General features: G+C 43.6%; 1 protein-coding gene across 3 annotated transcripts in view; it reads left to right on the top strand.

The window, feature by feature from the left end:
- Window positions 1-15,653, top strand: part of CDC42SE2 (CDC42 small effector 2) — a 102,954-nt gene that overhangs the window by 32,726 nt on the left and 54,575 nt on the right. For all 3 annotated transcript variants that reach the window (XM_080672899.1, XM_080672898.1, XM_080672900.1), the window contains exon 2: window positions 10,084-10,251. The gene's annotated coding sequence lies outside the window, so the exon portion shown is untranslated. The remainder of the gene's footprint in view (window positions 1-10,083; window positions 10,252-15,653) is intronic.

The raw sequence follows: 15,653 nt of genomic DNA, 5'->3' as shown, positions 1-15,653 counted from the left end.
AGCAGAAGCCTTCTGTTTATTAGGTGATAAAGCTTTATGTGCAGTATATTTTTAAGGTGATAAGATTAAAACCCAAGTTAGATTTGATTTGTTCAGAAATTTTTATTTTCTTTTAATGTGAGCAATTACTTTTTTGTCATTATCATAAAGCAGCATGCCAATTCTAATATTTTCTACTGTTTTACAATTCTGTTATATTCTATTCCTCTTCTGTTATTTTCATAAAGCAGCATGTCAGTTCTAATATTTTCAATTGGAAATAAACTCAAACTAATGTTTGTAGAAACTTCTTTTACAGTGTTTCTCTTCAGGTTGAATAGGTGAAATATTGCCAAAGGATGTACAGTGGAACCTTGTTTCTCGAATCACTCTCATCTCAAACAATTTGCTTCTCAACCTTTCATGATATCTGTCATGCTTCTCTCAAGTGACAAAGGAGAGGATGCACAAATATGAGTCAGTTTACCACTGTTAAAATCTCAGGATATTGTGCTATGAATAGTTTTGTGTTTTTTTTTTTTGTTTTTTTTTGCTGTTGTTGCTGCTTATTGTTAAATTTTCATTTTTTACTGTATATATCCTTTCCATTTTCATTTACATTTCATGTCCTTTTTCATTTTAAAGTGTTTGTTTATAGATTAGACAGTATAGTAGACATGTACTGTATATAAAAAGTATTAAAACAGGGAATCATCAATTAACGTTTCTAATGGGAAAAAATGATTTGGTTTTCCAACAGCCTTCCAGAGCAAATTTAGTTCAAGAAAAGATGTTCCACTGTAATTGTAAAATCATCTTACTGTTTCCCCCAATTGCTGTTTTTTTTATAGAATTGAATTAATAATTTAAGTGTTTATTTTTTTAATTCAAATATGCTACCTCAGTTTGTTATTTTGTCAACATAGGAGAAACTGTGGTAATACTGTGGTAATCTTTAAAAAGGATGTATGAGCTAGTAATTATAGCTTTCTCCTTATAATCTAGAATGAAAAGATGTATGCTTTTTTGATATTAAGCTTCCTAAAAATTTTGAGACTACTACAAGTTAGTGTACTTTTCTATCAGAAAATATTTATACCTCCCATATTTCATGTCAGACTGTTGGGTAGCTTCAGTATGGTAAGCATCTTATTAAAAAACCTTATGCTGCCCTAGCTGGTTTGGCTCAGTGGATAGAGTGTCGGCCTGGGGACTGAAGGGTCCCAGGTTCGATTCCAGTCAAGGGCACATGCTTGGGTTGTGGGCTCGATCCCCAGTGTGGGGTGTGCAGGAGGCAGCCGATCAATGATTCTCTCTCATCATTGATGTTTCTCTCTCTCCTTTTCCCTTCCTCTCTGAAATCAATAAAAATATATTAAAAAAAAAAGAAAGAAATAAGAAGTCTTATGCTGCCCTGGCTGGGTGGCTCAGCTGGTTGGAGTGTCCTCCCCTACACCAAAAGGTTGCAGGTTCAGTTCCCAGTCAGGACACATACTGAGGTTGTGGGTTTGATCCCCATTCAGGGTGTGTATGGGAGTCAGCCGAACGATATTTCTCTCTCTCTCTCTCTCTCTCTCTCTCTCTTTCCCCCTCCCCTCCTCTCTCTAAAAATCAATGAAAACATATCCTCAGGTGAGTATTTAAAAAAAAAAAATCTTTACGCTAAAAAGCTTCCAAATACTGTGACTTGGATTCGTCACTAGAAAGTTTTTGAGAGTAACTTGGGGATATAGGGTCAGTTGGCAACTGTTGTTTGCAATATAGAGTGTTAGGTTGACCTGGAAATTTAACTCTGCATTAGAGATACCTGTTGACTACTTGGAGCAAGGAATTAGGTGTTGATATAAGCCTTTTTTTGCACTGAAATTGAAGTGTTGGTCTCTATTTTTTCCTCCAGCTACTCCAAATTGATTCTTTTTAAAGAGTTGATGATACTCTGTTGCTATTCTAGTTATAGAGCACTGCTATTTCGTGTCAGCAAGTTAATGTAATCTTTAACCATTTTTGTGCATCTAAAATTTTTTTGAGGGACTTTGTACTTCCTTAGGTATTTTAGAACTGACACCTAAAATTTTTCATCTTAATTTTAAAAAGTTCCATAAAATGTAATTTCTGGAGTATTATATGTTGTGTATACTTTTAAAGAATACTAGAGGCCCAATGCATGAAATTCGTGCATGGGGCGGGCGGGAGGCAGGGTGGTCCCCTCAGCCCAGCCTGCACCCTCTCCAGTCCAGGACCCCTCTGGGAATGTCTGACTGCCCTCTAACAATCCAGGGTCACTGGCTTCTAACTAACTGCTCACCTGCCTGCCTGCCTGTTCACCCCCAACCGCCTCTGCCTGCCGGCCTGGTTGCCCCTAATTGCCCCCCCCACTGGCCTGGTTGCCCCTAACTGTGCCCACCCCCGCCAGCCTGGTCATCCCTTACTGCCCCCCCGCAGGCTTGATTGCCCCCAACTGCCCCCCTGTGCTGGCCTGGTCGCCCCTCACTGCCCTCCTCTGCCAGCTGGTCGCCCCATGCAGCCTGTTCAATCGTTTGGTTGCCCCTCACTGCCCACCCCCCTGCTGGCCTGGTCGTCCCACGCAGCCTGCTTGTTCAGTCGTTTGGTCGTCCCTCACTAATCCCCCTGCCAGCTTGGTTGCCCCATGCAGCCTGCTGTTCAGTCGTTTGGTCGTCCCTCACCAACCCCCCGCCAGCCTGGTCGCCCCACGCAGCCTGCTGTTTGGTCATTACTGTTAGGGTGTCACGGCCAATTTTCATATTACCCTTTTATTAGTATAGATCTTGCCAAAACTCTTGACCCTGTGTGTTCTGCTTATTCACCTTAATGGGAAATTTTGCTATAAAACATTTTAGTTCTCATTGTCACACTAGCCAAATTGGGTATGTAATGGTCTTTTTTAATTCTAGTAAACATGGCAACACCTGTACTGTACAACCCACTGCACAATTTCATTTCCAACTTTTAAATCTAAGATAGATTGATTGATTGGCTGATTTTGCAAGGAGTCTGGCCAGGAGTTTGTTTAGTATTTCTTACTTTGCTCCCAGGAGACTTCCTCATCTCTCCTAGTTACCCATTTGGTGCTCTGGTGTGGTGGTGTGTTTTTTTAATCCGCATTTGAGGATATTTTTTTCATTGATTTTTCTTTTTTTTTTTTTTAACCAGAAATAATACCACACTGAGTCACTCTTGTGCTGAATGAAAATGCACAGCTGGTAGAAGAAATTGCATGTTAATGATATTGTCAGTTCAAGAAGGCCACTACATACAAGGGTTCAGAGACCCAATTAAGAACCCACTATTTGGGTTAATATTCCAAAGACCATGAAACATTGTCTTTTGTCATAGAGGCTGGATTAAATTAGCCACTATTGGGTATATCACAGACTATATCAAATCTGAATCAAACTAAAATGGAACAATCTTGCCTGGCCGAAGTGGCTCAGTGATTGAGCATCGACCTATGAACTGGGAGATCACAGTTTGATTCCTGGTCAGGGCTCCTCTCTGAAATTAATAAAAATATATTTTAAAAATAATAAAATGCGACCATCTTACTTGATACAATATAGAACATTAATACAAGACAAAGAGGACAAATTACTGGTCAGTTTGGGAACTATGATTTATTTTGCCTCAAAGGGAAGGTATGTTGTATCTTTTAGTCATCACATGACATGTTTTTCTTTTGTAGGATTAAGTAAAGACATTCCATTATTCAGTAAGTACTAAGCATTAGCTATGTGTCAGGCACTTAGGTACTAGGGGTTCAGCAAACTAAAGAGATAAAAATCTGTGTTTCTGCAGAGCCTTTGTTTTGCCTGGATTATTGGGAACCAGTAAAAAGAAAGGAGTCAAGGCTGTATTAGTAGAAACCAATGTAAATTGTTTGATTCAAGGAGTGATCTTCCCTAATCAGCTGTCACTGTGTCTGACAATCATGTTATTAGAGACTCTCTACTTTGAGTTAAGGCATTGTCTTTCTAGGGGTTACCTGTTAAAATATAGATACTCCTAAAGAGAGCTAAATTTTTAATCCATTGTTGGTGGTGGTGCTGGTATTTTTAGGTCACTAGGTTTTATTCCGGAATACAGATTAAAGGGACAGATAGGAATTTGACAAAGAATATGTTTGGGAAACCTGACATTGCTGAGGAGTATGGGACCACAGAGAAACTTGAATCATCCAGGTCACTAAGCACCTAGATAAGGAGATAAGGAGAGGTGTGTGTGTGTGTGTGTGTGTGTGTGTGTGTGTGTGTGTGTAAAATGGGGATGGTGAGTTGGGAGAGCAAAGAGGTAAGTCACTAAAATGTGAATAAGAGACCATTTAAGAGGATGAAGAGCTAACTAAAGGGAAAATCTTAAAAGTATTTCAGTTATAAATTAGGGTAACAGTATAATTTATCACCTAAATCTGGACATATTGACATAGAATGGAAAATGGCTGTGATTAGTAATTACATTGTGAAAACCTGCATAAACTGGGACTATCACAAGCAAATCAGGACCAGTGGTCACTCTAGTTATAATGTACTTGTTTCACTAGTAGTGTAATAATATAGTATTAGTTTTTAGTTACCATGTACCAAGCATTGTACTAAGTAAATACTTCATACATCTTATTACATTCTCATAATAATCCTGTGAGGTAAGTAGCATTGTCTTCATTTATCTTTGTTGAAAGAATCCAAATCTCAGGAAGGTAAAATGTCTTTCCTGCAATTCTCCATGGCACTCAGAATCAGAAAGAATGAAATAGCCTAACATTGTTCATAAACAAAATCCAAGTAAACTGTTAAACACTACAGTGTACTGCGGTTGCTGTGGGTATGTGTATGTATTTAAAAACGTTCTCTGAATATTAAGGAAACTAGGAGCCCAGTGCACGAATTTGTGCACCTTGAAAGGAACTGTGGGTCTTGAGGCTGAGTGGGCACAGGTGTGGGTCTCAGTCCATCCTCTGCGCCCCTGCCTGGCCCTTCCTACCACAGCTCCTGGTCTCCTCTCTGCCGGCAGCCCCGCTCCCCTCTCTGTCAGCATCCCTGCTCCCGCTGCTGCTACTCCCACGCTCTGACAGCGCCAGCCCCGCTCACACCCGCTGACCTTGTGGAGCGATTGGGGTCGGCGCCAGCAGCGGGTGCAAGCGGGGCCGACGCTGTCAGTGGGTATGAGCGGTGGCTGCCGTCCCGATCACCCCTCAGGAGCATGGGGAGGTAGAGAAGCCCTTGGGCAATTGGGGCTAGCAGCCACCACTCCCACCTGCTGATGGTGCCAAGCGATTGGGACCGGCGCCAGGTGCTGGCAGTGGGTGCAAGTGGTGGCTCCAGCACTGGCTGCAAGTGTGAGCAGGGCCAGCGCCAGCAGTGGGTGTGAGCAGCGGCTCTGGCGCTGGCTGTGGGTGTAAGTGGGGCCGGTGCTAGCAGCAGGTGCGAGTGCTGGGTGGGACAACGGCGTGCGGGAGCAAAGAATTTTCGTAGCCACCAGAGGCTCACCCCGATGACAGCGACCGGTGTCCCGTCTTGCTCTGGTGGCCCTGCTCACCTGCTCCACCATTCTGCCATGGCCGATGCCCATCATGTTCTGTGCACACCCCCTGCTGGTCAGTGCACATCATAGCGATCAGTTGTTTGGTTGTTCCAATAGTTTCACCGTTTAGTCTATTTGCATATTAGCCTTTTATTACATAGGACTAGAGGCCCGGTGCACGAAATTTGTGCCCAGCCTGTACCCTCTCCAATCTGGGATCCCTCTCACAATCCAGGACTGCTGGCTCCAAACTCCTTGCCTGCCTGCCTTCCTGATTGCCCCTAACCGCTTCTGCCTGCCAGCCTGATCACCCCCTAAACACTCCCCTGCCAGCCTGATTGATGCCTAACTGCCCTCCCCTGCTGGCCTGGTCACCCCTAACTGCCCTCCCCTGCCGGCCTGGTCCCCCCCCCCCAACTGCCCTCCCCTGCAGGCCTAGTCCCCCCAACTGCCCTCCCCTACCAACCCGGTCACCCCTAACTGCCCTCCCCTGCCAGCCTCATCGCCCCTAACTGCTCTCCCCTGCTGGTCTGGTTCCCCCCGCAACTGCCTTCCTCTGCAGGCCTGGGTTCCCCCAAACTGCCCTCCCCTGCAGGCTTGGTCCCCCCCAACTTCCCTCCTCTGCCGCCTGGTCACCCCTAACTGCCCTCCCCTGCAGGCTTGATCGCCTCCAACTGCCCTCCCTTGCAGGCCTGGTACCCCCCCAACTGCTCTCCCCTGCAGGTCTGGGTCCCCCCCAACTGCTCTTCCCTGCAGGCCCAGTCGCCCCCAACTGCTTTCCCTTGCAGGCCTGGGACCCCCCCCCCCAATTGCCCTTCCCTGCAGGCCTGGTCACCCTCAACTTCCCTCCTCTGCCAGCCTGGTCACCCCTAACTGCCCTCCCCTGCAGGCTTGATCACCCCCAACTGCCATCCCTTGCAGGTCTGGTCCCTCTCAACTGCCCTCCCCTGCTGGCCATCTGTGGTGGCCATCTTGGGTTCACATGGGGGCAGGATCTTTGGCCACATGGGGGCAGCCACCTTGTGTGTTGGAGTGACAGTCAATTTGCATGTTACTCTTTTATTAGATAGGATAGAGGCCTGGTGTACGGGTGGGGGCCAGCTGATTTGCCCTGAAGGGTGTCCCGGATCAGAGTGGGGGTTCCCTTGGGGCATGGGGCGGCCTGGGCGAGGGGCCTGTGGTGGTTTGCAGGCCGGCCATGCCCCTTGGCAACCCAAGCGGAGGCCCTGGTATCTGGGATTTATTTATCTTCTATAATTGAAACTTTGTAGCCTTGAGTAGAGGCCAGGGCAGGCCAGGGTGGGCGGGAAGCTTGGCTTCCTCCATCGCCGGGGGCAACCCAAGCCTCCTGCTCGCTCCAGCTCCTTGGCCACCTTCATCTTTGTTGGGATTTATTTAACTTCTATAATTGAAACTTGGTAGCCTTGAGCGGAGGCCAAGGCAGGCGGGAAGCTTGGCTTCCTCCATGGCCGAGGGGATCCCAAACCTCCTGCTCGCTCCAGCTCTGTGGCTGCCGCCATCTTAGTTGGGTTAATTTGCATACTTGCTCTGATTGGCTGTGGGTGTAGCGGAGTGATGGTTAATTTGCATGTTTCTCTTTTATTAGATAGGATTATTATAATATTGCATCATATGTTAAACCTAATTTCCCTTTAGATAGCCATCCTACTTTTATTTGTTTTGTTAATCTTCACCTGAGGATATTATTTCCCCATTGATTTTTAGAAAGAGTGGACGGTGGGTAGGGAGAGAGAGAGGAACATTGATGTGAGATGGACACGTAGATTGGTTGACCCTCCTGCATATGCCCTGACTGGGGCAGGGACCAAACCTGCAGCACATGTACGTGCCCTTGACCTAAGACTCCTTGGAGAGTGGGCTGATGCTCCCAACCACTGAACCACACCAGCCAAGGTGCCATAGCCATACTTCTATAGGCTTGTTTTGTGCCAGACCATGTTGTAGGCCTTTTACATGTATTAACCTATTTTAAATTTTACAATAGCCTTATGAATTATTTGCATTTTACAGTTTAGGAAAGTGAGGCATGGTGAGTAATGACTAAAGTCAGCACATCTAGTAAGTGGCAGAACCAGAGTTTAAACTTTTGGCTCCTGAGCCTGTTTCTTAATTGCTATCATGTACTGCCTCCTCTAGCCAATTTTCTTTGTGTGGACATGTTTACATTGCTCTCTCTTTTTTTTTTTTTTTTTTTTAAAATATATTTTATTGGTTTTTTACAGAGAGGAAGGGAGAGGGATAGAGAGTTAGAAACATCGATGAGAGAGAAACATCGATCAGCTGCCTCCTGCACACCCCCTACTGGGGATGTGCCCGCAACCAAGGTACATGCCCTTGACCGGAATCGAACCTGGGACCCTTCAGTCCGCAGGCCGATGCTCTATCCACTGAGCCAAACCGGTCAGGGCTGCTCTCTCTTATTAGTGAGTTTGTTTGGGTTTCATTACCAGTCCCAAATTTGTGTGCCTGACTTTTGAAACATTTGAATTTGGAGTGAGGAAAGGTTTGTTGATCAAGAAGGCACCAGCCTTACCAGGAGTGATGTGTAGCATCCCCACCATTTTGTCTTCATTTTTCTTTTAATGAAATACTAATATTCCTCATAATATGGAACCTTGAAATTTCAAGCTACAATTATTTAAATAGTTGGGGTTATCAATTCAGCTTGGGCTTAGATTTTAGACCTATTGTGTTAAGTGGTCATATGTTTATTTGGAGGCTTGTAATTGAAGAAATACATTTTTGAGAGGTTAAAAACAGGCCTGAGGTCACACAGTTAATTGTATGTAGAAATAGAGTTCAAACCTAGGGTCCTCTGACTCCAAAGCCATTGTGGTTATCCTCATTCAAAAATATGCTATATTGTATCCTCAAGGCAAAAATATGCTTGGCTTTGATAGTAATAAATATCGCCTGTGAGCTATTATAAACTAGAGGCCCAGTGCACAGAATTAATGCACAGGGGGTGGTGTTCCTCAGCCCAGCCTGCACCCTCTCCAATCTGGGACCCCTCGGGGGATATCCCTGCGGGATTGGGCCTAAACCGGCAGTCTGACCCTCTCACAATCCAGGACCACTGGCTCCTAACCACTGACTGCTTGCCTGCCTGATCGCCCCTAACCACCTCTGCCGGCATGATCGCCACCTAACTGCCCCCCTGCCAGCCTGATGGCCCCCAACTGCCCTCCCCTGCCTGCCTGATGGCCCCCAACTGCCTTCCCCTGCCGGCCTGATGGCCCCCAACTGCCCTACCCTGCCGAACTGATGGCCCCCAACTGCCCTGCCTTGCCTGCCTTGATGGCCCTCAAGTGCCCTGCCCTGCCTGCTTGATGGCCCCTAACTGCCCTCCCCGGCCAGCCTCATGGCCCCCAACTACCCTCCCCTGTCGGCCTCATGGCCCCCAACTGCCCTCCCCTGCCAGCCTGATTGCCCCTAACCGCCTCTTCCTCGGCCCCCACCACTGTGGCTTTGTCCGGAAGGAAGTCGGACATCTGGAAGATGGCCACGTTCGGTTACCCGGTTTAATTAGCATATTACCTTTTATTAGTATAGATAAGTATCAGTGTTTGCAAGTTCAACAGGGCCAGATAGATAACTGAGCTGGGTATGTGTGAGAGAGTAATGACACCTGTGGAGCTCTGCAAAACCATGTCCTATCTGAAGATTAGCTACTAATCATCAACAGATTGTTACCATGTGCAAATGTGGGCCTCATATTGTCTGGACTGCTGTTTTTTGTTTGTTTTCAAGAGACTTCAGAAATCATGATTTTTATGTTATCTTTTGATATACAAATGTAGGCAGCTATCTTTTTTTCACACTGTGTAGGCCAGCCTTGTGTGGGTCCACTAAACAAACGTGTGTTGGGTTCTGCCCAGTGGGGAACCTTTGGTAAGAGCTGCACCTGGCCCTGGTTGATGTGGCTCAGTTAGTCGAGCATTGTCCACTGCACCAAGACGTTGCTGGTGCAATTCCAGGTCAAAACACATGTCCAGTTTGCGGGTTTGATTCTCAGTTGGGGTGAGTGTGGGAGGCAACCAGTCACTGTTTTTCTCTCACATCAATGTTTCTCTTTCTTCCTCTCTAAAATCAATAAAAATATATTTTTAAAAAAGAACACCTGGTATACTGTGGACATTATGATCAGTTTATATGATGGGAAAGGGTGGTAACTGTAATAAGTACATTACAACCTTTGAAATAAAGGTTGCTTAGTTTGAACATGTTGCTTAGTGAATCTGGTGTTTAACTTCAATTTTCATATGAATCAGTTAATCATAGGTAGGGGAGGGGAGAATTGCTCGCTGTAACATTTTTTAAAAAATGTATTTTTATTGATTTCAGAGAGAAAAGGAGAGGGGGAGAGAGAGAGAAACATCAGTGATGAGAGAGACCCACCAATTGGCTGCCTTCTGCACCCCGGCATGAGCTCTGACTGGGAATCTAACCAGGACCTCCTAGTTCATTGGTCAACACTCAACCACTGAGCCACACTGGCTGGGCATCCCTGCAACATTTTGCCTCCTAATTGTTTGCTTTCATTTGCAGATAGGTCCTGTTGTGAGTCTGTGGATTTTTGAGTGAAACTTCAACCCAAGTGAGAAGAAACCTTCAAGGAACAACTACTGACCGTGAGCCTGCAGTCATCTCTATGCATAACATGGAATGTTTTCGATCCAGAGAGAGCTACGTGGATGACTCTGTTGACAAGGAGTGGTGAGTCTGAATATCCCTGCTGATAACTTAAATCTTTTCCTTAAAAAGAGGATTCCTCATCCTACATTCTTACCATTTACTGACTGTTAAATAGTAAGTTAACTTTTGTATGATAATGACAGCAGTCCAGTTTAAGAATTCTTTGCTTCTAACAGTGTGTTTATGATTGCAGTTTCACTTTCTTCTTCAATTAGGTACATCTCTTCTTTTGCCTCTGTTTTTCTTTTTTATTTCTTCCACCAGTCCAAATGATGCCTTCCTCCAAGGCCTGTCTTCCTTGAAATAATATGTTGCGTGTTGGTCCCATTTAAGGCTTCTCGGTTCAGTGCATTTCGAAGATGAAATGGGTTAAATAGACCAAGCCCTGCCATATATATATATATTTCTCACTCGAGGATATGCGGGAGGGGGGGGGGGGAGAGAGAGAGAGAGAGAGAGAGAGAGAGAGAGAGAGAGAGAGAGAGAGAGAGAGAAAGAAACAGAGAGAGAAACATCAACATGAGAGAGACACATGGATTGGTTGTCTTCTGCACCAGCCCCGACTGGGGCTGGGGATGGAACCTGCAACCAAGCCACGTGCCTATGACCAGGAATTGAACCCATGACTCCTCAGTCCATGGGCCAATGCTCTAACCAATGTACCAAACCAGCCAGTGCACCCCTGCCATCTTTTTACTGCATGGTTTGCAGATGACTTATAGCACTACATTTTCTCTTTACCTTGCTTGATCAATCTGAGGATTGAAACAAGAATGTTTCCCATAAATCTTCCTTTGCATCCTCTTCAAAAAAAAAATTGGTGTCAATCAATCCACCAAAAGTTTTATGTTAGAAACTTCTGCTTTATTTATTGGAACTACTTTTAATTCCTCATTTCTCAACTCTGAATTTCCTCAATTCTTAACTCATGTGGTATTACACTGAATATAGTAGCTGCATCATTGAAGGCACACAAAAGACCATGCAGCAGGTCACCAACTTGGCAAATAACAGATGACTAAAAAAACCCCGAATCATCTTTAAAGATGCAGGATGGCTGAGCACACAAAAAAATAACATTCCCACCTAATGGTCCCCAAGGTCCCCAACAACTATCCCTGTCACCTGCCAACCCACCAACAGGTCTATCGTACCATGCACATCTTGGATTGATCACGGAGGAAGAATCCTAGACCGATCACCAGACTCCGTCCTTAGACTTTTGAGAACCAATAGTTGAAGAAGTTACCACAGAAGAAATGACTCTACGTGTTGCATGAACAATGAGGAAAAGAAATAATGAACTGCCTGACAGCCCATCAAGTGATGGGGAACATGCCATCCACAACAAATCTATCTCGATAGTAGGGTGGTTGGGGAGGAAGATGAAGGATCTACATGCAAACATGGGCACTCAGTTGAAGCTTCTTGATGCCAAGATGACACTACTAGGGACCAAGGTTGACAAAATCCAGAGAGATGTTTCTTGTATGTACTTATGATCAATGCATATATACAAGGAACCCCACCAAAGCATGCCTTCTACCCAAGTGTGGTAACAGATGAAACTAGGCCTTCTCCTTCTGTAGCTGCCTCTGCTATATTACCTCAGAATACAGAGGAAGATTTCTACAAAATCTAGAAAGAATGGTTCACATAACATATGCACTAGGCCAGCAACTGTGTTCTGCAGCAAAATACTCTATGAACAAACTCTTTATGCTTGGAGGACTTATCCTTATTACGGCCATTGTGCCCTGTAGACGACATCAACAACAGAAAATGAAGTGATGGTCATGATAGTTACCAGCATCCATTCTGAACTTGGTTATGGTAGGTCTCATTGCCTTGGATGTGATTATTTTAGGAATGGGCATGAGACCAAGTTTTAGCCAATTGAAAATAAAAGGGAAGTCTGCAAGGGACTTCTGGAAGGAATTTTATTTTACTTTTGAGAAGGAAGTGAGAGAAAGAGATGGTCCCTCTTCTCCCTACAGCTTGTTTTATCAGGTTGTAACATCTGTAACTGCTGTATTCATCTTGGCTACTAGCCTGAAGGAGATGCCCTTCTGTAAAGGAGAGCAGAGGCAAGACAATTCCACAGACTAGAACTGAAACCCCATTTAATAGAACCTCCCTAATTGTGGGTTCCTTGTTATGTGAGAACAAATTTCCTTATTGTTTAAGTAATTTTGCCCTTCGATGCTCTGTTACTTGCTGTGGAAATCATCCTGATTTATTTGATTTCTCCCCTTTTTGATTACCTATAATCTTTTTGTGCCTCATTGCATTTCTACTTGATTATGTCCTGTGCTTTCTGGTAATTTATGCTTGTGTATATTGCCTTTGTAGCACATTATACACTTTGTGAAGTCAAGGGCTATGTTTATATCCTTACTGTGTCTAACACTAGTACGTTCTTAATAAAGCCACCAGTGCCTATTTACTGAATTGAATTATTTGAATAGTATTTGAGAAACCAATCCACAGAATTAAATTATTATAGAGATTTTCTTCTAATTCACAGTCTTATCTTTAACTACACTGCTTCCTTCTAGGATTATGAGTGAAGTTAGTTTGGCTTTTGATTTAAGATGACTGGTGTGTAACACGTTTTCAAGTGATTAGTTCTACTCTAAAAATGTTGCTTGAATTTAGCCTTTTGTGTTTGTTCAATTTTACCATGAAAATCAGCTCCTGTCCTATATATTTGAGTGTTAGCTTTCAGTCTAATAAATTTTGCATTCTTCTCTGTTGTAAAAACAGAATAATTTGCCTTCTATTTTCTTTCTTTCTTTTTTTTAATATATTTTATTGATATTTTACAGAGAGAGGAAGGGAGAGGGATAGAGAGCCAGAAACATCGATGAGAGAGAAACATCGATCAGCTGCCTCCTGCACACCTCCCACTGGGGATGTGCCCGAAACCAAGGTACATGCCCCTGACCGGAATCGAACCCGGGACCCTTCAGTCCACAGGGCGACGCTCTATCCACTGAGCCAAACCAGTTTCGGCTTGCCTTCTATTTTCTGTGCTAATTATAGGAATGAAGGACACGGCTTGTAAGAAGAATGATCAGGATTAATTTGTTTGTTTGGCTTTGGAATGTGCATTTGCAAAAAACTCCCTAAAGTGTGCATCTCTGCTTTGTTCTTAGGACCTAATTGTGAGAGTGTGTGTGTGGAGGCAGGGTGACAGGAAGTGGGAGACTTGGGGACAGGGCAGGTTTGGTGATGGTCAGTATATGGTGAGAGGAGTCTTGAAGTACAGGATGGATTATTTTTTTTTTATTTTAATAAATCTTTATTCAGATTATTACAATTGTTTCTCCTTTTTCCCCCCATAGCTCCCCTCCACCCAGTTCCCACCCCACCTTCTGCCCTTACCTCCCCACCACTGTCCTCATCCATAGGTGTATGATTTTTGTCCAGTCTCTTCCTGCACCCCCCCTTACCCCTTTCCCCCTGAGAATTGTCAGTCCACTCCCTTTTTATGCCCCTGATTCTATTATATTCACCAGATTATTCTGTTCCTCAGGTTTTTAATTCAGTTGATTTTTTAGGTTCACTTGTTGGTAGATATGTATTTGTTGTTCATAATTTTTTTTTTTTTTTTTTTTGTTTTTTTCAAATTTTTATTAAGGTATTATATGTGTACATATCTTACCATTGCCCCCCACCCCCACCCCACTCCCATACATGCCCTCACCCCCCAATGTTTTGCATCCGTTGGTTACTCTTATATACATGCATATAAGTCCTTCAGTTGATCTCTTATTTCCCCCACCTCTCCCTAACCTTACCACTGTAATTTGACAGTCTGTTTGATGCTTTCCTGCCTCTGTAACTATCTTTTTGTTCATCAGTTTATAATGTTTTTCATTATCCCCAAATGAGTGGGATCATGTGGTATTTTTCTTTCATTGACTGGCTTATTTCACTTAGCATAATGTTCTCTAATTCCATCCAAGTGCCTACAAATGGTAGTAATTCCTTCTTTTTTACGGCAGCATAGTATTCCATTGTGTAGATGTACCATAGTTTTCTGATCCAGTCATCTGCTGATGGGCACCTAGGCTGTTTCCAAATCTTAGCTATTGTAAATTGTGCTGCTATGAACATAGGGGTGCATATATCCTTTCTGATTGGTGTTTCTGGTTTCTTAGGATATATTCCTAGGAGTGGGATTACTGGGTCAAATGGGAGTTCCATTTTCAGTTTTTTGAGGAAACTCCATACTGTTCTCCACAGTGGCTGCACCAGTCTGCATTCCCACCAGCAGTGCACGAGGGTTCCTTTTTCTCCGCATCCTCGCCAACACTTGTCGTTTGTTGATTTGTTGATGATAGCCATTCTGACAGGTGTGAGATGGTATCGCATTGTTGTTTTGATTTGCATCTCTCGGATAATTAGTGACTTTGAGCATGTTTTCATGTGTCTCTTGGCCTTCCTTCTGTCTTCTTTCGAAAAGCTTCTATTTAGGTCCATTGCCCATTTTTTTATTGGATCATTTATCTTCCTTTTATTAAGTTGTATAAGCTGCCTGTAGATGTTGGAAATTAAACCTTTATCAGTGATACCATTTGCAAATATGTTCTCCCATACAGTGGGGTTTCTTGTTGTTTTGTTGATGGTTTCTTTTGCTGTGCAAAAGCTTTTTATTTTGATGTAGTCCCATTTGTTTATTTTCTGTTTGGCTTCCATTGCCCTAGGGGCAGTATCACTGAAAAAGTTCTTTTGGCATATGTCTGAGATTTTGCTGCCTGTGGATGCCTCTAGTATTTTTATGGTTTCCCGTCTTATATTTAAGTCCTGTACCCATTTTGAGTTTATTTTTGTGTATGGTGTAAGTTGGTGATCTAGTTTCATTTTTTTGCATGTATCTGTCCAATTTTCCCAACACCATTTATTAAAGAGACTGTCTTGACTCCATTGTATGCTCATGCCTCCTTTGTCAAATATTAAATGCGCATATTGGTTTGGGTCGATATCTGGATTCTCTATTCTGTTCCATTGATCTATATGTCTGTTCTTGTGCCAGTACCAGGCTGTTTTGATGACAGTGGCTTTGTAATACAGCTTGAAATCTGGTATTGAGATCCCTCCTACTTTATTCTTCTTTCTCAGGATTGCTGTGGCTATTCGGGGTCTTTTTTTATTCCAGATGAATTTTTGGAGAGTTCTTTCTAGGTCTGTGAAATACGCCGTTGGTATTTTAATGGGGAGTGCATTGAATCTATAGATTGCTTTGGGTAGTATGGACATTTTGATGATGTTGATTCTACCAATCCATGAACATGGTATGTTCTTCCATCTGTTTACATCTTCCTCTATCTCTTTTTTCAGTGTCCTGTAGTTTTCCGCATATAGGTCTTTTACCTCCTTGGTTAGGTTTATTCCTAAGTATCTTAATTTTTTTGGTG

The sequence above is a fragment of the Plecotus auritus genome (assembly GCF_963455305.1).
Source record: "Plecotus auritus genome assembly, chromosome: 6".
In the NCBI taxonomy this organism is placed as follows: domain Eukaryota; kingdom Metazoa; phylum Chordata; class Mammalia; order Chiroptera; family Vespertilionidae; genus Plecotus; species Plecotus auritus.
This window is presented reverse-complemented; position numbering and strand designations above follow the sequence as displayed.